Genomic DNA, 25,650 nt, shown 5'->3' with positions numbered 1-25,650 from the left:
TCCATTCCCATGGATGTTAGAGCGCAGGACGTGCACGCTATAGCCCAGATCACTCATAATACCACTCCCATCAACCTACGGTGTCAGGGAATCACAGCGAGACTATTCAATTTCTGCTCACCAAGTCTCCTCAGATTCCCGTGGTTTTGGGATTCTCCTGGCTCCAGTGACACAATCCTCTCATCAACTGGTCTACTGGTGCAATCATGGGCTGGAGTCCGTTCTGCCACGCCCATTGTCTGAAGTCAGTGCAACCTGCCCCGGGATGTCTTCCTGGGGGCTCGGAAGGTACCCCAAACCTCTCTGCCATTCCCGCAGAGTACCAGGACCTTCGGGAGGTGTTCAACAAGTCCCGGGCCACTTCGCTTCCACTGCACCAACCATATGACTGCGGGATTGACCTTCTCCCTAGCACCACTCCGCCCGGGGACGACTATACTCGCTGTCGGGACTGGAGACCAAGGCTATGGAGACCTACATTGGGGACTCCCTAGCTGCGGGATTTATCTGTCCTTTATCCTCTCCCGCCAGTGCAGGGTTCTTCTTTGTGGAGAAGGACAAGACCCTACCGGGGACTCAATGACATAACGGTGAAGATCCGCAACCTGCTACCACTCATCTCCTCCGAGCTACTCCAGGGGGCCACCATATTTTACAAGGTGGATCTACAGAACGCCTACCACCTGGTGCAGATATGGGAGGGGGAGGAGTGGAAGACCGCCTTCAACATGGCCAGTGGCCACTACGAGTATTTGGTTATGCCATTTGGTCTCACCAATGCCCCTGCTGTGTTCCAGGCTCTGGTAAATGTTCTCCGCGACATGTTGAAACGGTTCGTCTTCGTCTACATTGATAACTTCCTCGTCTTCTCCTGCTCCACCCAAGAACATGTGCTCCATGTCCCACAGGTTCTTCAACACCTCCTGGAGAATCAGCTGTTTGTTAACTTCTCTAGGGGCAAAACATTAGATTATGTCAGCAGAGTACCCAGCCAGAAATAATCAGAATTTACAAAAAATGTACTAAATTACTCACGATAAACGTTCACAAAAAGCATAACAATTATTTTAAGAATTATAGATACAGAACTCCTCTATGCACTCGATATGTCCGATTTTTAAATAGCTTTTCGGTGAAAGCACATTTTGCAATATTCTAAGTAGATAGCCCGGCATCACAGGGCTAGCTATTTAGACACCCAGCAAGTTTAGCACTCACCAAAGTCAGATTTACTATAAGAAAAATATTATTACCTTTGCTGTTCTTCGTCAGAATGCACTCCCAGGGCTTCTACTTCAATAACAAATGTTGGTTTGGTCCCAAATAATCCATTGTTATATCCAAATAGCGGCATTTTGTTCGTGCGTTCAAGACACTATCCGAAAGGGTAAAGAAGGGTGACGAGCATGGCGCATTTCGTGACAAAAAAATTCTAAATATTCCATTACCGTACTTCGAAGCATGTCAACCGCTGTTTAAAATCAATTTTTATGCCATTTTTCTCATAAAAAAGCGATAATATTCCGACCGGGAATCTGCATTTAGGTAGACGAAAGAAAATAAAGCATGGGGTCGACTCGGGCACGCGCCTAAGCCCATTGTCCTCTGATCGGCCACTTGCCAAAAGCGATAATGTGTTTCAGCCTGGGGCTGCCTCGATATCATTCAGCTTTTTCCCGGGCTCTGAGAGCCTATGGGAGCCGTAGGAAGTGTCACGTTACAGCAAAGATCCTCAGTCTTCAATAAAGAGCCAAGATGAACAACAACTTGTCAGACAGGCCACTTCCTGTTCAGAATCCTCTCAGGTTTTTGCCTGCCATATGAGTTCTGTTATACTCACAGACACCATTCAAACAGTTTTAGAAACTTTAGGGTGTTTTCTATCCAAAGCCAATAATTATATGCATATTCTAGTTACTGGGCAGGAGTAGTAACCAGATTAAATCGGGTACGTTTTTTATCCGGCCGTGTCAATACTGCCCCCTACCCCCAACAGGTTAAGGCAGAGAAGTGTGAGTTCCGTCACTCCACCATCCCCTTTCTGGGGTATATCATCTCTGCTGTGAGTGTCCAGATGGATCCCGGGAAGGTGAGAGCGGTGGTGGATTGTCCCCAGCCTACATCCAGGGTGCAGCTGCAATGTTTACTGGGGTTCGCCAACTTTAATCACCGGGGTTACAGCACCCTGGCTTCCCCCCTGTCAGCACTCACCTCTCCCAAGGTTCCGTTCACATGGTCCCCTCTTGCTGACCGGGCATTCCGGGACCTCAAACACCGCTTCACCACTGCTCCCATCTTGGTTCATCCTGGTGGAGGCCGATGCTTCTGATGTAGGAGTGGGGGTGGTCCTGTCCTAGCATTCTGCCCTGGACCAGATAAACGGATGTTTGTGCCTGATGCAGTCTGCTCCTGAAGTGGGCCCGCTCCTCCAGACTGACCTGCCACCCGGGCTCCTGTCGGAGATTGACTTTTGTGCGACAGCGCTTTTGGTGGCCTACCATGGTCCCTGATGTCTCCGCATTCGTTGCTGTTTGCACGGTTTGTGCACAAAACAAGACTCCTCAACAAGCTCCGGCTGGTCTCCTCCAACCTCTGCCCATCCCTTACCGTCCCTGGTCTCACATCTCCCTGGACTTTGTCACGGGTCTTCCCCTATCTGATGGCAACACCGCCATCTTGACGGGTGGTGGATCGGTTTTCCAAAGCCACCACTTCATTCCTCTCCCCAAACTACCCTCTGCCAAAGATACAGCCCAGCTCATGGTGCAGCACGTCTTCTGGATCCATGGACTACCAGTCGACATGGTCTCTGACCGGGCCCTCAGTTCTTGTCCCGGTTCTGGAAGGCGTTCTCCACCCTCATTGGTTTGTCGGCCAGCCTGTCCTCCGGGTTCCACCCCCAGTCCAACGGCCAGTCGGAACGCACCAACTAGGACCTAGAGACTACTCTGCGCTGCCTGGTCTCTGCCAACCCCACCACCTGGAGCGAGCAGCTGGTGTGGGTCAAATATGCCCGCAACACCCTTCCCTGCTCTGTCATCTCCTTTTGAGTGATCCCTGGGGTATCAGCCCCAGCTCTTCCCTGAGCAGGAAGAAGATGTCAGCATACCTTCTGCCCAGATGTTTGTCTGCCGCTGTCGTTGTACCTGGAGGAGAGCCCAGTCGGCCCTCCTCAAGACCACCTCCAGGTATTAACGACAAGTTGATCGCCACTGGACCCCGGCTCCTCGGTATCGTCTCGGGGGAGAAGGTATGGCTGTCCACCCGGGATCTGTCCCTTGGGGTGGAATCCTGAAAACTCTCACCCCGGGTTATCGGCCCGTTTCCCATCTCCAAACTCATTAGCCCCATCTTCTGTTGCCCCGGACCCTTCGTATACATCCTACCTTTCAGGTGTCCAGAGTTAAACCCATGTCTCACAGCCCTTTGTCTCCTATTTCCAGGCCCACCCCGCTTCCCCGTCTCATCGACGGCCAACATGCTTACGCGGTGAGGCGTCTCCTGAAGGTTCGACCTCCGGGCAGGGGATTCCAGTACCTGGTTGACTGGGAGGGTTATGGCCCAGAGGAGAGGTGCTGGGTCCCCACCAGAGACATCCTGGACCCAGGCCTCATCGCAGATTTCCAATGCCGACACCCCGGTCAACCAGGTATGCGCCCAGGTAGGACGCCTTATGGCGCCCCTACTGGGGGGGTGGGGGGCCTTTGCCTGTTGCCAGTTCATTTTGTTCATCAAACCTACCAGCGTTTTTCCCCTTGTTCCTGTCTTGTCTATAGTTCTTGTTTTCTAGTTTTCCCGGTTTTGACCTTTCTGCCTGCTTTTACCCTGAGCCTGCCTGCCGTCCTGTACCTTTGCCCCACTAATCTGGATTACCGACCTCTGCCTGCCCTGACCCTGAGCCTGCCTGCCGTCCTGTACCTTTGCCCCACTAATCTGGATTACCGACCTCTGCCTGCCCTGACCCTGAGCCTGCCTACCTTCCTGTACCTTTGCCTGCCCGTGTTTAATTTAATAAGCATTTGTTACTTTGACACGGTCTGCACCTGGGGCTTACCTTCAAACCTGATACTGGTAGAGGAAGAGACTATAAATAGTGTGTGGTCTGGCGTTTTCTATGATTGATTTGTAGTTATTCATTCTGTTGCATTTATTTTCCAAAATTGAATTTGAGGTGCAGCTGCAGGTTTAGGACATGTGAGCAATGTGACAATTTGTGTGTTTTTTTTTGTGTTTGACTAGTACAGGGTAAAATAGCAGATTTATTTGCACCTATCTAACATATTATGCAATGAAAAAGATCAGTGAAGCAGACACGTGTTTAGGAGGATTATGACATGTTCTAGTCTCCCAGCCTCCACTAACAGCCCATTTCCTGAGAGATCAGCTCTTCTGTACCACACCTTTTCCCTTTGCTGTCTGTGTTACATATTCACTGTAGTTTCCCAGAAGCCCATACTTCCCTCTGAACTCATCTGCCTGTATGTAAGGAAATGTCTGTCATGGATTAATCATATAAATGGAAAATGAAGAGAAAGTTCCAAACTGCTTCTGAACTTTGATCTGATCATGAATATCAGGCACTAATGGCTTTACCTCGGCTAGAACTATCAGATCTGAAAATACTTATGAAGAGTATCCCATCATATAGTGTGCTATTGTGGAGCTTTATGTGGAAGGTTAAACTTTGTTGCTCTACAATATGGTAACAGCGAGGTCCGTTGGCCTTGAGAGCTTGAGCTCGACCGCGTTGCTGTACAGCTATTTTCAGGTCTCTCCAAAGATGTTCGATCGGGTTCAAGTCTGGGTTCTGGCTGGACCACTCAAAGACATTCAGAGTCTTGTCCCGAAGCCACTTCTGCATTGTCTTGGCTTTGTGCGTAGGGTCGTTATCCTGTTAGACGGTGAACCAGAAATGTTTTGGTTCCCTTCCCTAGATCTGTGCCTCGACACAATCTTGTCTCGGAGCTCTAGTGACAATTCCTTCGACCTCATGGCTTGGTTCTTGCTCTGACATGCACTGGCAACTGTGGGAAAGGAAAAGAAAGGGAAAGGGGGATACCTAGTCTATAGATAGGTGTGAAAAATCTTTTAAATCTATTTTAGAATAAGGCTGTAACATAACAAAATGTGGAAAAAGTACTTTCCAAAGGCACTGTATATGTATATGAATGTGTGTATAGACATCATGGACAGTATATGAAAAGAAAAGGTGTGTACAGCAGTAGCTATATAGGATGAGCCTTGACTAGAATACAGTATAGACATATGAAGTGGGTAAAACAGTATGTAAACAGTGTTCAATGACTATGTACATATAGGGCAGCAGTCGCTAAGGTGAGTACCGGATGGTAGCCGGCTAATAACAGTGACTAAAGTTCAGGGCAGGGTACTGGGCGGAGGCCGGCTAGTGGTGACTATTGGAGCCCGGCTAGTGGTGACTATTGGAGCCCGGCTAGTGGTGACTATTTAACAGTCTGATGGCCTGGAGATAAAAGCTGTTTCGGGTGCTTGTTGTGGCCCAACGTCATATTAATACACTTTATGTTGTTGTTTCTTTTATTTTGTCAGTTACCTGTATGTTGTTTACTCTCGTCAAGTTTGGCTTGTTGACTTGTTTCAAAAAGTTGGTTGTCTGAACAGAGGTCACACAGGCCTCTGTGTGACCTCTGTACATAATGTTTGGTTTGAGATAACATTTGTGACAGCTTCAGAGATACAATGAGTGTACAAAACATTAGGAACACCTGCTCTTTCCATAACATAGACTGACCAGGTGAATCCAAGTGATCTCTATATATGTCACTTGTTAAATCAATTTCAATCAGTGTAGATGAAGGGGAGGAGACAAGTTAAAGATGGATTTTTAAGCCTTGAAAATTGAGATATGGATAGTGTGTGTGTGTGTGTGTGTGTGTGTGTGTGTGTGTGTGTGTGTGTGTGTGTGTGTGTGTGTGTGTGTGTGTGTGTGTGTGTGTGTGTGTGTGTGTGTGTGTGTGTGTGTGTGTGTGTGTGTGTGTGTGTGTGTGTGTGTGTGTGTGTGTGTCATTCAGAGGGTGAATGGGCAAGACAAAAGATTTAAGTGCTTTTGAACAGGGCATGGTAGTTGGTGCCAGGTGCACCGGTTTGAGTGTGTCAAGAACTGCAACACTGCTGGGGTTTTCACACTAACAGTTTCCCGTGTGTATCAAGAATGGTCCACCACCCAAATGATATCCAGCCATACCTTGTAGTGTCCATTCCCTGACGGATTGAGGCTATTCTGAGGGCAAAAGGGGTGCAACGCAATATTAGGAAGGTATTCCTAATGCTTTGTACACTCAGTTTAGTGTTAATAGCTTTTTCAACAGTGTCATGGATTTTATAAGAAAGCTATTTACTGAAGCTCTGAAATCTTGTCGGTGAAGCAGTAGTAGGCCTAAATGTAGGCTAGTTATAACAAATATACAATTGCACCATCAGTTGTAGTTTGAAAGGTAGAAAGGAATTATCCTTCTGTATTAAAGTTGTGGTTGTTAAGGCCATTTTAAGAGTTTGTAATTCATCCCCTCACAAGCTCAAATGGTATGGCCCTCCTGGAAAGGGGTGGGGTGTTTGAGGTGGGACATTTGTTCAAGAGGAACCAGATGGTTTTCAGCATAAAAGGTGTCAGGAAGGCCAGGTTATTTTAGGCTGGTACGGTCGTTCACATATAGAAAAGTGGCCATAACTTTGGAGTTCATGGCTTCTGTTCCCTTAATTAATTTTATTTTGCCTGCTTGAAACGTATTTTTCTTGGATTTGTGTAACTCTAACTCTCAATCACTTCTGGAATCTGTACACTTTTGACCACTACAAGGCTACTGTTGAGTGTTTTGTGCTTCAATGCTCTTTTAATTTGTTAATGAGTGGTCGGATTAAGTTTCAACAACTGCTTGGAAAAAATGGTGCGTATGAGACTCCCCTCTGAATAGCTGATACTATTTTTAGCTAGTTTATTTACACAAGTATATTATGGAGTCCCACTGAGAGAAAAAGAGAGGGACAATTTAGACCATATGATTGATACATTTCTTCTTACAAAAGCTTATGATGTGCTTTGCAAACATCACATGTTCTGTCTTCTAAAGAAATTGTCTACTTTCGTCAGTACTTTCATTAATTTCTAAATAGATTGTATTTATTTTTAAAGCCAATTGTAGTGAATAATGAAACAGCTCTTTACCTTATGTTTGTGGTATATTATAATGCTATAGGCTTAACACTAATGTTAAAGCCATCCACTGCGTAGGGAGAATGAGACCTTTGAACTCTACGTTGTTCCTGATGTCACCACACACGCTCAATCCTGCTGGAATTTTAATCAAATAGAAATGTACAGTAAGACTTGTTGGTCATGTGGGCTTTGAACCCTTGGTGATCAATGGCTCACATTGTAGTTGCTTGGCCTTCTATTGCAACATTTGGTTTGAAACAATGGCAGCCTTACAGCTCCTGTGAACAAAACAAATTATTTCGGTTTGAACGAGAAATGGGAACGCAGGGATTTGTGGTTACTTGCGAGAATATCCCCTCTCTATCTTGGGACCACAGTGTTATTCTTGTGTCTATGGTAAAGCACTGATTAAAACATTTGCATTAATTCAGTGAATTATTCAAGTTGTCCGAAATGGAAAGTTGGATTTGGTTTTAAAGAGAAGGCATTGTTATAAGTTGTATGAAAAAAGGCACAAGCATTCAATTCTTCTATTTGGAGATTTTGATGTAATATGTTGGGCTCCCGAGTGGCGCAGTGGTCTAAGGCACTGCATCTCAGTGCTAGAGGCGTCACTAGAGATCCTGGTTCAAACCTGGTCTGTATTACAACCGGCTGTGATCGGGAGTCCCATAGGGCAGCGCATAATTGGCCCAGCGTTGTCAGGTTAGGGGAGGGTTTGGCTGGGGTAGGCTGTCATTGTAAAATAACAATTTGTTCTTAACTGACTAAGGTTAAATAAAAACAAAAATGTGGAAATGGAACTTCAAGGCTTTTTAGGCCATACCATGGGCGCAACTTTCACTGGGGACAGGCAGGACATGACCCCCTCCCTCCCACCCCCCACATTCTGAAATTGACACCATAGAGCGTGTGGACAGGCTGTGTGAAGGCAAGCTTTGCTTATAGGACCAGCACGGGAGAGATGAACAGAGGCAGCTGCTTTCTGTGTTGCGTTTTTTCTCTGAGGTGTAAAAGCAAGCAGTGCAGAAACTTGTTACTCTTTAGTTGACGGATCTAGCTGGCAAGGGAACTGCTGTTTGACAGAAAAAGAAAAAAATATTCCCAGTGCTGAGCTAGTAGTGTAACTGACATGTTACGTTTGCTAATGTTTCATCCAATCTTGACTGAAGTTAATAAACTACTAGCAGCTAGCTAGTAGCTACCACAGCCAGGTCAGCTCTAGCTGGCCTCTAGCTGTCTGTCAGGTAGCAGTATCTAACAGCTGTTGTGTGTATGGAAATGTTATGTAGCCTTTGTTTTGTCCCGTTTCAACATAAGTACATTTGATTATGTACCATTAGCTAGAGCCAGCCAAAAGCTGGCTAACATTAGCTAGCTAGCTCAATAACTTTAGCTATTAATTTTCCCTCAATCACACTAGACTTGAATAAAACGATGAAACCAGCGTCCAGACAATTGAAGACCAATATTCTGACATTTTTCATCACAATGTGAGTTTTTATTAGTCAGTATAGCAATGTAACATTATTGATCTCTCAGTTTCCTTAGTTAATTCCCTACTTTTCACACCGACACACAGGGGCGGAAATCCCGGGGGGGACGGGGGGGACATGACCCCCCCATCCTGGGAAAAATATGATTTGTCCCCCCCAATATATCACTGAAACATAACTATGTAATTTAAATAATATTAATAATATGCAATGAAAGCAATTGTGCTGATTATAGACACTTAATAGCGCGTTTTTAAGTTTCAAAAGATTGCGACCCCCCCACCCTTTGCCTCACAATGGTTTGATCCACTGCCAGTTCCTTAGTTGGCAAGGTAACAGAGGGGTGGTATCCACTGTCTGAAAGGCACTCAATGAACGTAACTGACGTGAGGTTAATCCAGTCAATCGCGCACACACACTAGCTGAATATGCAGAGCTAGCGGGCAAATATTAACTATTAAGCTAGCTAGTACCTATTCCATTTATGTGGCCTCGTCAAAGATGGAATCTTTGCTATCGTCAATTTATTCCAAGATCAGCATGCAGATGATGTAAGTTAGGGCTTCAAAGTCCCTGTGATAATGTTAGCGATAAACTGAACAGAACTACACTCTCTTCTACCATTGTCTTAAATATATTTAATGGTCTCGTTGCAAAAGCTAAATTGTCGCAAGGGAACTTTTATTTATTTATTTTATTTCACCTTTATTTAACCCGGGTAGCAAAGATTATAGCAAACACCACTGAAACGGAATTGGTGCTCGCTAGCTTTGCAAATTCAGCTATTGTTGGAAGCCAGCCAATATGAAACAAACTATTAAAATTACAAAAGGTTGCAGCATATGTTGTGTAAATGGTGAACTCATACAGCTGTCAACTCTTGTCATTTTAATCCGTTTCACATTTGCTAGCTACCTTTTAGATCGAAGCCCAAATAGAATGATAAAAGATAAGATTATAGAAGCCCATCTCCTACTGTAAATAACCTACACACACTGTGTGTGTGTGTGAGCCAGCCAGCCAGGTAGAAAAATGGCAGAAAATTAAAAGACGGACATCAGAGTATTTTTCAGTACACCAAAACGCAAAGTAAGAACCCTAGTAGCCTAATATCTCAAAGACTAGTTGATAAAATGTTCATAAGAAAGAAATGAAATTCTAATGGAAATGTTTCACAATGATGTCATTAGGCAGAGCAGGCAACAGATGGCACACAGACAGCAGAGTTGGGGACAGATATGCAGGGACAGACTGGCAGAGACAGGGAGTCTCAGGTAAGTTTGTTGAGTCTTTGTTTGGCAACATGAAAGGTTCTCAATTTTTTTGACTTGTAAAATAGGAACATAATTGGAAAATGCCATGGATACCCCCACTCTCAACTTAAACTGGTGACTGAACTAAGATTTGTTAAAGGCAATGGTATTGCTGTTGTGATTAGTTGTGTAGTTTTGGGTACCGGTAGTTAGGAGTACGGCAAACACCTTATTTCTTTGGTTCCTCAATATACATTTACCATATTACAATGTAGGCTATGTGTTACAGCACTACTTTTGGTGTCCCCCTCAGGAATTGCTCTTGAGAAAATGTAATGTAATTGTCCCCTCCAAAGTTGATATCAGATTTTCGCCCCTGCCGACACAGTATAAACAGCTCGATAGGCTTCACTGTCATGGTGCACAGTAAGTACACAACACTATGTTCATCATGTCTTAGCAGGATCAGATGGTGACAGGTGTCCCTGCAGGGTCAGACAGCCAGGGAAGACCAGTCTATGGATCTCAGGTGAATTTTTTTATATATTATAACAATCAGTGAATGGATACAAAGTTCCATCTTGAGTTGATGGCTACAGTCTGGGATCTGGGAATAATGGTCATTTCAATTATTGAACCATTTCTATTCTTGGATAATATAATGTATAAATGTACACCAAGGTAATTCTTTGTCATGCATCATCTGAGTAGGATCAGGTGGTGACAGGGGTCTCATCAAGGTCAGGCAGCCAGGGAAGCCAGTCTGTGACAGCGCAGAGGTGAACTTTTTCCAGATACAACACTTCATTCTCTCTGTGCAGCAAACACTGGACAAGCAAGAAGCTTCAAAGATTGAAACTATTTTAAGGCAGTCTGACAAACCTCTAAAGTTGATTTTCAAACTGTATCAAGGGTTGATAGAAGCTTTCCCCACTGATACAAAACATGTAAAACAAAAATGTGAGGAAGACCTGGGAGACGCTATTGGTGATGATGATTATGATGATGATGATGAACGGATACAGATACTGTATGTTAGAATGCCCAGTCATGTGCATATAATCTCAGACATAAATTATTGCAGTTTAAGTGAAACTGAATATCATGCACTCAAAAATTGTCTTATTCTGCTGAAAAAACAAATGGGGACATATTTGCATATGTTATGGTCTTATGAAGGCTGGCTGAATTATGGCAAAGAGTGTGTTATTTTATCTCAGCATGTCATATTCTCCCTTCTCCCTGTTTTTGTTTGCTTGGAAATGTTGATACTGGAGACTGTTATCAGAAGAAACGGTGTATTCTAGCATTTACAGCAGCTAAGAAATGCATTGCCTTTAATTGGAAGGTAGGTTATCCTCCCACAATAGATAGAAGAAATGTCAAGTGATCTATCACTAGATTTGATTTATTACAAGATTAAGGGTATACTGTGCAACTTTCATAAGGTCTGGATGCCTTATGTGGAATACTGTTTAGCAAAAGGAGTCTTGAAAACATGCCCACATCAGGGGAGATACCTATTTAGGCAATCACTAGCTGCTGGGCTGCTCAGACCTGGCCCTGGGGGTCTGCCGATGTGTTGGTTGTCACTCTGACCTTGGCCTAACACACTTGTAACCAATAAAGTTCCCCTATCTGAGTGGGCTGTGTTTGGTTGGGGCGCTGCAGGGCGGTGGACCCCTAGGGGTAGGACGGGGTGACCCAGCTATATTGTGTGCAAGTAAAAAGAGCTCTACAGGGCTATTAGGCCTATGATAGGAACGATATGGAGGATCTACTGTTTCTGTGTGTTAATGTGGAGGTGTATGTGTTTTTATTCAACTTTTGTTTTCCAAAACGCTTCCTTGAGACATAACAAAACAAATAAAAAGATGGGAAGGAAGTTGTTGGGGAGAGAGCTGAGTTATTGGATACACTGGTGGGCGTGCAGGTGGCTCGGCCTGGCTGGGTGGTCTGGCTGAAATTTGACAAGAGGATGTCGAAATCAAATCAAAGTTTATTTGTCACGTGTTACAGTGAAATGCTTACTTATTAACCAATAGTGCAAAAAAGGTATTAGGTGAACAATAGGTAAGTAAAGAAATAAAACAACAGTAAAAAGACAGGCTATATACAGTAGCGAGGCTTTAAAAGTAGCGAGGCTACATACAGACACCGGTTAGTCAGGCTGATTGAGGTAGTATGTACATGTAGATATGGTTAAAGTGACTACGCATATATGATGAACAGAGAGTAGCAGTAGCATAAAAGAGGGGTTGGCGGGTGGTGGGTCTTAAAGATAATCAAAAGTTGTCTTTGTACTTTACTTGTAAGAGTTGTCCATTTGTTAGGCTATTGGTTAAATGTGCAACACAATATTGATAATTGAATTATCCTAGATCTAGTTCAGTCTTATCAATCGCTTAAACATTTTTAATACTGATCTCTTACCTAGCCTGATGCCAATAAGCGTTTTTGCTTACTTTTTGTTGTTCTAAATAGATACCGCTAGAAGGGCCATGGACCATATTAGATTGTGTAGAAATGCAGAAAATGAGCTTTAGATGCCCCCTAAATGGGAGGACCCCACACTTCTAAAACCAAAGGTGTGTCCCTGGGCCATACACAATGTTGTCTATTTTATTTTCTGGTTTCATGGTCCTCAGAAATTCCCTGTGAAGTACAACAGTCAGAGAAGAACATGATCATAAGATAGCACATAAATGATGGGTCATATAGTAATTGATGCTCTCAGCAGCACAGAGAACACACTATCATAAAATATGTAGATCCTCTTATGACACTGTGGTTTAAACGGATTTCCTATAGGCCATTAGCCTCACATCCATCCTACCCCACCCCATTCCACCATGGCTCTGTTTCTCCGTGGTGTCAAACATAGAAGCAACACCTCCACTACCAGAGACAGACACATTTCCTGATCAGTACTCTCTCCCCCAACCCAAAGCAGAACGGCCACCGACCGTTCTGACCATTTTCTCACCTCACACCCAGATGGGAAAACAGCATCTTGCTCTGTGGTTAACTTTCACTTCACTCTAGAAAAAATAAGACCACACTCTGCTCTCTCATAGAGACTCACATCTCCCATGTCTAACCTTCCAGTCAACTTGTGAAAGACAGGCAGGCAGGCCTCCTGCTCACCTCTCACGTCCAGAATGACAGTCCTCCCTTCTGTTCCCCCTGGACTCCTGAAGAGACAGCCACATATACATTCAGACAGTCATAAAATCTAATCAAGCATAGCAACAAGTCTCATAAAAATGCTCAATGACCCGATATATTGGATATTTTTAGATTACTTTGATTATGAAACACAGTTAGGCTAACATAAGCGAAAGCTCCATATGCTGGCAACTAAAAGGATTTGAGCCAGTAACGCCATGATTGACGTAAATTTGCTGATGAACGAAGACTGTGGTTGAAGTGTAATATGATTTATACGAATGCAGCGACCCGTATTTCTTTGTAAAGATCTGCTGCCAATTTAATTACTTCAATCATCACTTGTAGAATTACAATATGGCATCCATATTATACACTTAATTATTGTATGTGTGTAAAGCTTGTGCAATGTAGATAGCGGCAGTGAAGTACATAAGTCAGAGAAGAATATGATCAGTGTTCCCTTGTAAGGAGCTCTGAATGAAGATGTGTTAAGACTCCCCAAGTCTCAGCTGTTCTGGTGTCTGATGGTGTCAAGGTTCAGAAGGTGGTTTTAAGACTCAGCATGAGGGAAGGACTAGACTCCAATTGGCAGGCGGCTCAATTGAACACCGTAGGGAAGGAAAAACAGATGGTAGTGCTGGTCAGGATGCTGCACTTGCCTCAAGGCAAATCTGTTTGATGTTTCAACAGCCTTCCAGCTGCTTCTCGAACTGATCACAGGGAAGAGACAGTGGATGTTTAGAGATGAGAGGCGGGATATGGAATAGTGTACTATTTTGGTGAGGGAGCTTTCTGACATGCCAATGGGAGATTCCTGTAAACGTCAGTCACTGTAGTAATTGTTTTGTTTTTGGATGTCTTAGGTTTTAACTTTCCCTTTGGAAATGAATCATGTTGCTTATTGACTCCACAGCAGACACGATTCTGCTAGTTTGGCTTAAATATGTAATAGAAACCCATGAATCCATTATGAGGACATGAGGCTAACCAAGTCTCAATGGTGGAAGTGTATGTAATGTAGCTATTTTAGTTTCAGTGGGGGGTTTGTACTGGTTTAATCTGTTTCCAATGAGTGATCCCAATGAGTCTGCATTTACAGTACCCCAGACCTTTTCCTGGAGCCAGTTTGCTGTATGGCAGTAAGGAAAAGGAGATCTGCATGGGAAGGAAGCATGGCTTCCCCGGGGACCCACACAGCTAACTCTACAGGGCTTTCAGCTTGAAACTCATTAATTAACTACAGGTTCCTTTCAACTACTCTAATCATCTCAATGATGATATGGGCCACACAGATTTAGTTCATTTCTCCCTTGATATAAATGTTGATGTCCTGAATAACTGAGTAGACTGGTAATTTGGCAGTTGTTCAGATACAGCTCTATTCCTTCTGAAAGTTGGTGTTGTGAAGACGTATTTCACAATTTTCCTGTTACTGCTGGAGTTTCAGGCTTTCCCTGGTGGAGAGCACAGTGAAACAGTATTGGTGCTTGGGAACACAGGCCTCCAGTTATGATATTCAGTCTGAGCTTGGGGAGTAAGGGAGTTAAGGAATGTCGCAAAGAGGTGGAGTCCCTCCGAGAGGAAAAGAGAGGGCCAATTTAGACGACTTACAGTAGACTATAGTACAGTAAACTGATGCTAGAGGTCTTTGTGTGAAAGGCTCACTGGTTACCCATACGGAAATGTAATATATGGCCATATTTGGCCTTATATATAAAATAATGTGACTTAGATTTTAAAATACATTATCATATATTTCAATAATCTATATAAATCTCACAACCCCATACAAAAAATTCTAAAAAGGGTAAGTATTTCATCACGCAAAAGGAACTGAAAACATTCTTTTTTTTGTTCTATGCATTTATTGCTTTGAAATGCATTCCAGAAAATGTAGAGTTGCAAAGAAAAAGACATATCTCAGACTGGCCAATAAAAAGAAAAGATTAAGATGTAGAGGTCGACCGACTATGATTTTTCAGCGCCGATACCGATACCGATCATTGGAGGACCAAAAAAGCCGATGCCGATTAATCGGCCGATTTTTATTTTATTTATTTGTAATAATGACAATTACAACAATACTGAATGAACACTTATTTTAACTTAATATAATACATCAATAAAATCAATTTAGCCTCAAATAAATAATGAAACATGTTCAATTTGGTTTAAATAATGCAAAAACAAAGTGTTGGAGAAGAAAGTAAAAGTGCAACATGTGCCATGTAAGAAAGCTAACATTTAAGTGCCTTGCTCAGAACATGGGAACATATGAAAGCTGGTGGTTCCTTTTAACATGAGTCTTCAATATTCCCAGGTAAGAAGTTTTAGGTTGTAGTTATTATAGGAATTATAGGACTATTTCTCTCTATACGATTTGTATTTCATATACCTTTCACTATTGGATGTTCTTATAGGCATTTTAGTATTGCCAGTGTAACAGTATAGCTTCCGTCCCTTTCCTCGCTCCTACCTGGGCTCGAACCAGGAACACATCGACAACAGCCACCCTCGAAGCAGCGTTACCCATGTAGAGCAAGGGGAACAACTACTCCAAGTCTCAGAGCGAGTGACGTTGAAACGCTATTAGCGCTCACCCGCTAACTAGCTAGCCATTTCACATCAGTTACACCAGCCTAATCTTGGGAGTTGACAGGCTTGAAGTCATAAACAGCGCAATGCATTGCGAAGAGCTGCTGGCAAAACGCACGAAAGTGCTGTTTGAATGAATGCTTACGAGCCTGCTGGTGCCTACCACCGCTCAGTCAGACTGCTCTATCAAATCATAGACTTAATTATAATATAATAAACACACAGAAATACGAGCCTTAGGTCATTAATATGCTCGAATCCAGAAACTATCATCTCGAAAACAAAACTTTTTTTTCTTTCAGTGAAATACAGTACCGGTCTGTATTTTATCTAACGGGTGGCATCCCTAAGTCTAAATATTCCTGTTACATTGCACAACCTTCAATGGTATGTCATAATTACGTAAAATTCTGGCAAATTAGTTCGCAACGAGCCAGGCAATGAACGCAAGAGCAGTGACACAACTTCATGTTAGCAGGCAATATTAACTAAATATGCAGGTTTAAAAATATATACTTGTGTATTGATTTTAAAGAAAGGCATTGATGTTTATGGTTAGGTACATTGGTGCAACGACAGTCCTTTTTCCGCAAATGCGCTTGTTAAATCATCACCTGTTTGTCGAAGTAGGCTGTGATTCGATGAGAAATTAACAGGCACCGCTTCGATTACATGCAACGCAGGACACGTTAGATAAACTAGTAATATCATCAACCATGTGTAGTTAACTAGTGATTATGTTAAGATTGATAGTTTTTTATAAGATAAGTTTAATGCTAGCTATCAACTTACCTTGGCTTCTTGCTGCCCTCGCGTAACAGGTAGTCAGCATGCCATGCGGGCTCCTCGTGGAGTGCAATGTAAGGCAGGTGGTTAGAGCGTTGGACTAGTAACCAGAAGGTTGCAAAAACGAATCCCCGAATCTCCCCATAACAAGGCAGTTAACCCCCATTCCTAGGCCATCATTCAAAATAAGAATGTGTTCTTAATCTGACTTGCCTAGTTAAATAAAGGTGTAAAAAATACAAATAAAATAAAAAATAGGCAAATCGGTGGCCAAAAATACCGATTACCGATTGATATGAAAACTTGAAATCGGCCCTAATTAATCTGCCATTCCGATTAATCGGTCGACCTCTATTAAGATGGGCAAAAGAACACGTTGAGACTGGTGTTTTGCGGGTACTATTTAATGAAGCTGCCAGTGGAGGACTTGTGAGGCGTCTGTTTCTCAAACTAGACGCTCTAATGTACTTGTCCTCTTGCTCAGTTGTTCACCGGAGCCTCCCACTCCTCTTTCTATTCTGGTTAGAGACATTTTGTGCTGTTCTGTGAAGGGAGTATTACACAGTGTTGTACCAGATCTTCCGTTTCTTGGCAATTTCTCGCATGGAATAGCCTTCATTTCTCAGAACAAGAATAGACAGACACGTTTCAGAAGAAGTTCTTTGTTTCTAGCCATTTTGAGCCTGTAATCGAACTCACAACTTCTGATGCTCCAGATACTCAACCAGACTAAGGAAGGTCAGTTTTATTGCTTTTTTAATCAGGGCAACAGTTTTCAGCTGTGCTAACATAATTGCAAAAGGGTTTTCTAATGATCAATTAGACTTTTAAAATGATAAACTTGGATTAGCTAACACAACGTGCCATTGGAACACAGGAGTGTTGGTTGCTGATAATGGGCCTCTATACGCCTATGTACTGTAGATATTCAATAGAAAATCTGCTGTTTCCAGCTACAAAAGTTATTTACAACATTATCAATGTCTGCACTGTATTTCTGAACAATTTTATGTTATTTTAATGGACCAAATGTGCTTTTCTTTCAAAAACAAGGACGTTTCTAAGTGACCCCAAACTTTTGAACGGTAGTGTATATACTTAAAATCAATGCGTAAATCTCACACGTAGGGATGAATTATTTTCTAGATGCATTTTGTGTTAGGCAACCTTAGGACTACTTAGTTGTTTCTTGTAGATGATACTTGCAATCTCATTTTGAGATTAGATTGAGATGACGTAGACTTGTGTAGGTTTATCATTTGTGATGGCAGGTAGTCTAGCGGTTTAGAGGTTGCTTGTTCTGAATCCCTGAGCCAATAAGGTGAAACATTTGTCAATTTGGCTTGAGCAAGGCACTTAACCCTAATTGCTCCTGTAAATCACTAGACAGAGTTTCTGCTAAGTGGCTAAAATGTGATGTACACATTTTGAGAATGCACAGAACGTATAAGGATGTTTATTTTCGTACACTATAGTTGTGACTGCCCATAAGGTTATGGAATCACATTGTATTCATAAAACATGGTTTAGATATTGTTTTGATCAATATCTGTAGATGGTCGTAATCCACTATTATTTTAGGTTGAGTCCTCCAAGAATTTACTTTGGGAATTCCTTATGCCTGTTGTCACCAGCAGGGGGCAGAGGAGCACAGCGGTTTGCGTCTCCCCTACCCTCAACAACTCTCGAGAAGAAGACGCCTGTGACAACTATAACCTTTTCTTATCCTGTCTCATTTTCTTTGTTCTCGTAAACAGGTATGTGGTGTACTCAAGCATATTAGCTATAGAACATTTTAGAATCAATACGGTTATCTGAGTGATTCTTACCTTTATGTTGAAATTGTCAAGTTTAAATGTGTAAATTGATCGAGTGAAAACTGTTAGCGATCTTGACATAGAGTAGAGATGACTGACTTTGTGGCTATACAAGGCTAGCCCATAGAATAACAAGAAAATATGGCGCCAGATAATTTTTTGTTTTGATCTTATTTATTTATAGCTCCTCTGAGGTAATATTGTGGTTTATTTTCTACGCGTTTACATTTTCTAGGCCCAGACATCTCCCCACACAAGTGTTATATGTTACAGATTTGTATATATATATTTTAAACTATATACGCTACCGCTAAGCTAATTGCGCTAACCCAAGCCTGTCAAGCCCATTGGTGTTGCTATTAGCTTAGCGGCTACCGTTAGGTGGTTTATGGATCATTTAGCTATGTAACGTTAAAGGTTTAAACAGGCGCATTTATATGTGTATTCCTTTTATTGAAACAGTACATGATTTTTAACTTTTATAACATGGTTGTTAACTTTTATATCATCTGCCATCATAACATTAATAATGAGAATGTATACTTTTTAAGTACAAGTCAATGTATTAGCTAATATGACTATTTTAAATACAAAGGATGTATTGTTACTGTACTTACAGTACTAACTTGTCTTATAGCATCTGAGGGAATTATTTATGTTTTGCAGATTGAAATTCACTCAGGCTCAACCGTTACTGTCCCAAAGAACATCTGGAGGGCAAAGTTGTCTTCGTGCTGGCAGGCCTTCTCCAGGAGAAAGAGCAGCTCTGTTTTGTCGCGATCATGGCTAGAAAGGGCTCAGCATTGGGGGTGAGGGAGTAGCTTTCTCAGGCTCAATAGAATTTAGTCTTCAAGTTCGAAGAAGATCCAATAACTTTGGATAATTTAGCACAATTACTGGAAGTCTCCTTCAGTAGCCTGCTCCTCTCAAAACAGGGAAGCAGTCCATCGAACTACTCCAAAGCTGGGTTGTTGGTCATTTATAGTCTTACAAAGCTATACATAGTGATCAATATTTATACATTTGTTAATTTGACTGATAATCATAAACAAGATTCTATCCACTTCCTCATTCTCTGTATAGAGATCGCAGCATTGTATCTGTCTCATCTGTCTCATCACCCATCCAACTACCTCATCCCCATACTGTATTTATTTATTCATCTTGCTCCTTTGCACCCCAGTATCTCTACTTGCACATTCATCTTCTGCACATCTACCATACCAGTGTTTAATTGCTATATTGTAATTACTTCGCCACCATGGCCTATTTATTGCCTTACCTCCCTTATCCTACCTCATATGCACATACTGTATATAGACCTTTTCTACTGTATTATTGACTGTATGTTTGTTTATTCCATGTGTAACTCTGTGTTGTTGTATGTGTCGAACTGCTTTGCTTTATCTTGGCCAGGTCGCAGTTGCAAATGAGAACTTGTTTTCAACCAGCCGACCTGGTTAAATAAATAAATAAAAATGATGGCATCTGTGAGCGCATGGGCAGTGCCATTGAGACAGATACAACATTGTGATCTTCTGGCTACTATACAAGGAGACTTCCAGCAATTGTGCTAAAATAACAATATGCTAACTTCAATAATCTCCAAACTGCACTCAGACATACACATTTTATTCATGAGTTCGTCTGACTGGGTAAGTAAAAAAATTAGCAAAATCTTGAGATCTCGCAGTATACCATTAAAAATTAAGACACCATAACAGGGTTGGGTTTAATTTCAATTCAATAAATTGAAGGATGTTAAAGGGATAGTTAACTTTTTTACACCTTATAGTCAGATGGCTAACCAAAAAACTATGAGGGTGATGGGGGCAATTAGTCTGTTAAATGTTTGTGGCCAAATCCCCTCACGTTAATATTGGCTATTTAAACAACTCTAAATCATGGATTACAGTTTCTCCTGGCCCATGCCCTACTTGCAGGGTAAGGAACCATCTGACTGACTAAGGTGTAAAAAGTGTCCCTTAACTGAATTTACAAATCAATCATTGAAAATATGTCATTACTGGTCAAGGATTTCTTCTTAAACTGAATCTGATAATGTTTTTCACATAAATATATATTTTTCATTATTTTATGACCCCAGCCCCTTACTGTTCTATGTGCTCTTTATCTTAAATGTGTTGCTTTCTCTCCACAGATTCCGTCATAAAGCTCTTCCCGGGCGCAACAAAGGGACAAGTGGGAATGGCTTAAAACAGTAAATTGGCTGAATTGAAAAGCGATGAAAGGAAACAATTAATTAAATTGTTTTGTGTGGTTTGTTCTATTGTTTTATTACTATGACTACACTTATCACTGAAATAATGCTCCAATAACATATACTTAAGCAATAATACATGAGACCATGTGTTATGACATTTTTATCATGGTTCTGGTGTGGTCATGGCCTCCAGTGTATTGTTGCTTGTATTGTTGCTTTTATACAACGGGTTACCAGCATTAAAAATCAAGATTATTTCTCAAACTATTTTTTCTTTTACAAAACATGACGCTACATTCACTAACACTGGTTGTCAAGTGACATTTTAGGGGCTCTTTGGTCGTTAGTTATTTTTGTATTGACTGCCATGTAAAGCAAAACTAAGCGCTGGTTGATAGTTCCAGAACCTTGATTTCTAGAGATGCGGTCCATGGTTCAGAAAACAGCACGTCTGGTCTATGCATAGGAAAATTGAGTGTCAGATCGAAACATTGTATAGAGGCGCTGTCCATGGATCTGAAAACAGCGTTGAAACATTGTAGCAAAGACATTGATAGAGCGGATCAGAATAGAAACCACAATGACAATTTTTTCAGATGGTCACAGAATCGACAGCTATTTGTGATGCACATTAAATTGCACATTTCCATTCAGTGTGCAATTAGTGAAGTAGCTGTCTAACGCCAAGGTCTCAAGAGCAGCTGGGCTCCATTTCTCACGAACAACTGCCTTGTCACACGCAGCTGTTAGGATGTTACTACTGTTTCGGTGGAAGACCATCTCCCATGAACTATTGTTTTTTAAAAGTGACGTTGAGATTCTGTATGAAAAGCGCTGTATAAAAATAAATATTATTTAAACTTTTTTTTGTTACCAGGTGGTTATCTGAACCAACCACATTGCTAAAAGGCCACATTGATAATCTTCCGGAGGAAGAAATGTCAGTTTCACCGCATATCCCACCCAGACTTATTTAGATTGTATGAATTTATTTTAGCTTGTGTCAAGCCAATGTCATGCACCAGCAGTGTCAGTACTGGAAAATGGTAAAGCCAAATAAAATGCTAAACCAACTTTCTAGATAAGCATCTGTATGTGCATTGTGGTTTTTCATTTGGCCGTCACCATTGCCTTCCACCAAGCTCTCCGAATCTGGTTGGAGAAATATGTAAAGCTAAAATTTTGCGGAATTTCTAGCTTTGTGTAACAAGTCAGGTTATAACCACCTAACTCTTAATTTAGAAGTCATTCGGTTGTAACAGTAGTACAATACATTTGTCTGCGTATCTTTGTGTTTTGTTTTTTCCTTTTCAGAACTGGAGGCTAAAGAAGCTTGTAATTGGCTGCGGGCAGCTGGATTTCCACAGTATGCCCAGGTCTATGAAGGTAATAAATAATTCAATAATGACTCAAAAAAATTAAGGCAATCATCCATTGTTATCGCCAGTAAGAAACTGCTAGCCACTGGCTGCTAACAGCTGAGAACTGCTAGCTAACTGTCAATCTCAAAAACGGTCAACAACTTTGGGAGTACAGACCCCCAGAAATCCTCAAACTGCCGAAAATACACAGGATAATAATTATGTCAAGGGACAGTGTTTTTATTTTTTAAATGGCATACTTAGACAAAATAAATGTGACAGAGTGTGTAAATGCTAACACATTAGTGCATGAAATGAAGTTAATTCAAATGCTGGAATGAACTATGCAAATGAGCAAAGGCTGTGTGCTTAAGGAAATGGACGCCTGTCTCTAATAAACTCCTGTTGTGTTAAGTGATTTTAAGCAAATAAACGCACAGGCTAATTATTGAAGTTTTACGAAATGTTCCACCAAGTTAATACGACCACTATGGTCCAGAGAGACTTGTTGTGTTTGGTTAGCTCCTACAGTACAGACAAAGGTTTCCATCATTGAACTTCTAGCTCATCAGTGCATGTACTATAGTGATATGAAACAATCCACATTTGCTGCTATATACATAATGTAATCATCTCCTTTCACCAATTGCTTCACTGGGGGGTTAGAGGGGTTAGAGCCGGTGGTGGAAAAAGTACTCAATTGTCATAGTTGAGTAAAAGTAAAGATACCTTAATAGAAAATGACTAAAGTGAATGTCACCCAGTAAAATACTACTTGAATAAAAGTCTAAAAGTATTTGGTTTTAAATATGTAAGTATCAAAAGTAAATGTAATTGCCAAAATATACTTAAGTATCAAAAGTTTCAAATTCCTTATATTAAGCAAATCAGACGGCACCATTTTCAATTTTTTTTATTTATTTCCGAATAGTCAGGGGAACACTCCAACACAGACATCTTTACAAACGAAGCATTTGTGTTTAGTGAGTCCGCCAGATCAGAGGCAGTAGGGATGACCAGGGATGTTCTCTTGATAAGTGAGTGAATTTGAACATCTTCATGTCCTGCTAAGCATTACAAATGTATCTAGTACTTTAGGGTGTCAGGGAAAATGTATGGAGTAAAAAGTACATTCATTTCTTTAGGAATGTAGTGAAGTAAAAGTTGTCAAAAATATGAATAGTAAAGTAAAGTTCAGATACCCCAAAAAACGACTTAAGTAGTACTTTTGTATTTAATTTTTACTTAAGTAATTTACACCACTGGGTAGAGTTGTCTTAAATCGGGGTAGCAGAATATATACCTAATACATAATATAATATACTATACATAATGTTCCGGAACTCCAATTTGAGCAGCAGCAGCTGAAAAATGAGCTCCTACAAATATTGAAATTTACATGGTTTTTAGAGTGAAGTACATCGGAAAAAGCAAAAGAAAACTGCAAGACTGAAGAGGAGAAAAAACAAGCAACAAACAAAGAAGATAGGCTTTTGAAAAATAACTATTTTTCATAAAATTGTAGTTATCTTAGCTAGCTGAATTGTTTACCAGTTGCTAAGCAGTTGCTAGGGACTCTTTTGGAAGAAGCTAGCTAGCTAACGAAGAACAACAAAGAATATCTAGTTAACAGAAGAAAAGAAAGAGAAAATCAGGACAGAAGAAAAAGGATATCAAAGTGAAACAGTTCTCTAAAGACACAAGAGACAATAATACAAGAAACAACACTTCTGTAGCTTGTCAACTATGTGTCTGTCTATCCCTGTTCTCTCCCCTCTGCACAGGCCATACAAACACTTCACACCGCGTGGCCGCTGCCACTCTAACCTGGTGGTCCCAGCGCGCACGACCCACGTGGAGTTCCAGGTCTCCGGCAGCCTCTGGAACTGCCGGTCTGCAGCCAACAAGGCTGAGTTCATCTCAGCCTATGCTACCCTCCAGTCCCTAGACTTCCTGGCGCTGACGGAAACATGGATTACCACAGATAACACTGCTACTCCTACTGCTCTCTCTTCGTCTGCCCACGTGTTCTCGCATACCCCTAGAGCATCGAGCCAGCGGGGTGGTGGCACTGGAATCCTCATCTCTCCCAAGTGGACATTCTCTCTTTCTCCCCTGACCCATCTGTCTATCTCCTCATTTGAATTCCATGCTGTCACAGTTACCAGCCCTTTCAAGCTTAACATCCTTATCATTTATCGCCCTCCAGGTTCCCTTGGAGAGTTCATCAATGAGCTTGATGCCTTGATAAGTTCCTTTCCTGAAGATGGCTCACCTCTCACAGTTCTGGGTGACTTTAACCTCCCCACGTCTACCTTTGACTCATTCCTCTCTGCCTCCTTCTTTCCACTCCTCTCCTCTTTTGACCTCACCCTCTCACCTTCCCCCCCTACTCACAAGGCAGGCAATACGCTTGACCTCATCTTTACTAGATGCTGTTCTTCCACTAATCTCATTGCAACTCCCCTCCAAATCTCCGACCACTACCTTGTATCCTTTTCCCTCTTGCTCTCATCCAACACTTCTCACTCTGCCCCTACTCGGATGGTATTGCGCCGTCCCAACCTTCGCTCTCTCTCTCCCGCTACTCTCTCCTCTTCCATCCTATCATCTCTTCCCTCTGCTCAAACCTTCTCCAACCTATCTCCTGATTCTGCCTCCTCAACCCTCCTCTCCTCCCTTTCTGCATCCTTTGATTTTCTCTGTCCCCTATCCTCCAGGCCGGCTCGGTCCTCCCCTCCTGCTCCGTGGCTCGACGACTCACTACGAGCTCACAGAACAGGGCTCCGGGCAGCCGAGCGGAAATGGAGGAAAACTCGCCTCCCTGCGGACCTGGCATCCTTTCACTCCCTCCTCTCTACATTCTCCTCTTCTGTCTCTGCTGCTAAAGCCACTTTCTACCACTCTAAATTCCAACATCTGCCTCTAACCCTAGGAATCTCTTTGCTACCTTCTCCTCCCTCCTGAATCCCCCCCCCCCCCCCCCTCCATTTTGAAAAGAAGGTTGACGATATCCGATCCTCGTTTGCTAAGTCAAACGACACCGCTGGTCCTGCTCACACTGCCCTACCCTGTGCTTTGACCTCTTTCTCCCCTCTCTCTCCAGATGAAATCTCGCGTCTTGTGACGGCCGGCCGCCCAACAACCTGCCCACTTGACCCTATCCCCTCCTCTCTTCTCCAGACCATTTCCGTAGACCTTCTCCCCTACCTCACCTCGCTCATCAACTCATCCTTGACCGCTGGCTACGTCCCTTCCGTCTTCAAGAGAGCGAGAGTTGCACCCCTTCTGAAAAAACCTACACTCGCTCCCTCCGATGTCAACAACTACAGACCAGTATCCCTTCTTTCTTTTCTCTCCAAAACTCTTGAACGTGCCGTCCTTGGCCAGCTCTCCTGCTATCTCTCTCAGAATGACCTTCTTGATCCTAATCAGTCAGGTTTCAAGACTGGGCATTCAACTGAGACTGCTCTTCTCTGTGTCACGGAGGCTCTCCGCACTGCTAAAGCTAACTCTCTCTCCTCTGCTCTCATCCTTCTAGACCTATCTGCTGCCTTTGATACTGTGAACCATCAGATCCTCCTCTCCACCCTCTCCGAGTTGGGCATCTCCGGCGCGGCCCACGCTTGGATTGCGTCCTACCTGACAGGTCGCTCCTACCAGGTGGCGTGGCGAGAATCTGTCTCCGCACCATGCGCTCTCACCACTGGTGTCCCCCAGGGCTCTGTTCTAGGCCCTCTCCTATTCTCGCTATA

General features: G+C 42.4%; 1 protein-coding gene and 1 long non-coding RNA gene across 3 annotated transcripts in view; both read left to right on the top strand.

The window, feature by feature from the left end:
• The first annotated feature begins 10,070 nt into the window (after positions 1-10,070).
• Positions 10,071-11,826, top strand: LOC145878652 (uncharacterized). The gene is made up of 2 exons (XR_014392158.1): positions 10,071-10,470; positions 10,653-11,826. It is a non-coding gene; the product is annotated as an uncharacterized LOC145878652 (long non-coding RNA).
• A 4,353-nt stretch (positions 11,827-16,179) lies between these two features.
• The window catches only part of LOC106603308 (stAR-related lipid transfer protein 8), a 38,617-nt gene continuing 29,146 nt past the window's right edge, over positions 16,180-25,650 (top strand). For both annotated transcript variants that reach the window (XM_082974566.1, XM_082974567.1), the window contains exons 1-3: positions 16,180-18,250; positions 18,977-19,119; positions 20,472-21,920. The gene's annotated coding sequence lies outside the window, so the exon portion shown is untranslated. The remainder of the gene's footprint in view (positions 18,251-18,976; positions 19,120-20,471; positions 21,921-25,650) is intronic.

Source organism: Salmo salar, chromosome 04 (genome assembly GCF_965601325.2).
Source record: "Salmo salar chromosome 04, fSalSal1, whole genome shotgun sequence".
In the NCBI taxonomy this organism is placed as follows: domain Eukaryota; kingdom Metazoa; phylum Chordata; class Actinopteri; order Salmoniformes; family Salmonidae; genus Salmo; species Salmo salar.
This window is presented reverse-complemented; position numbering and strand designations above follow the sequence as displayed.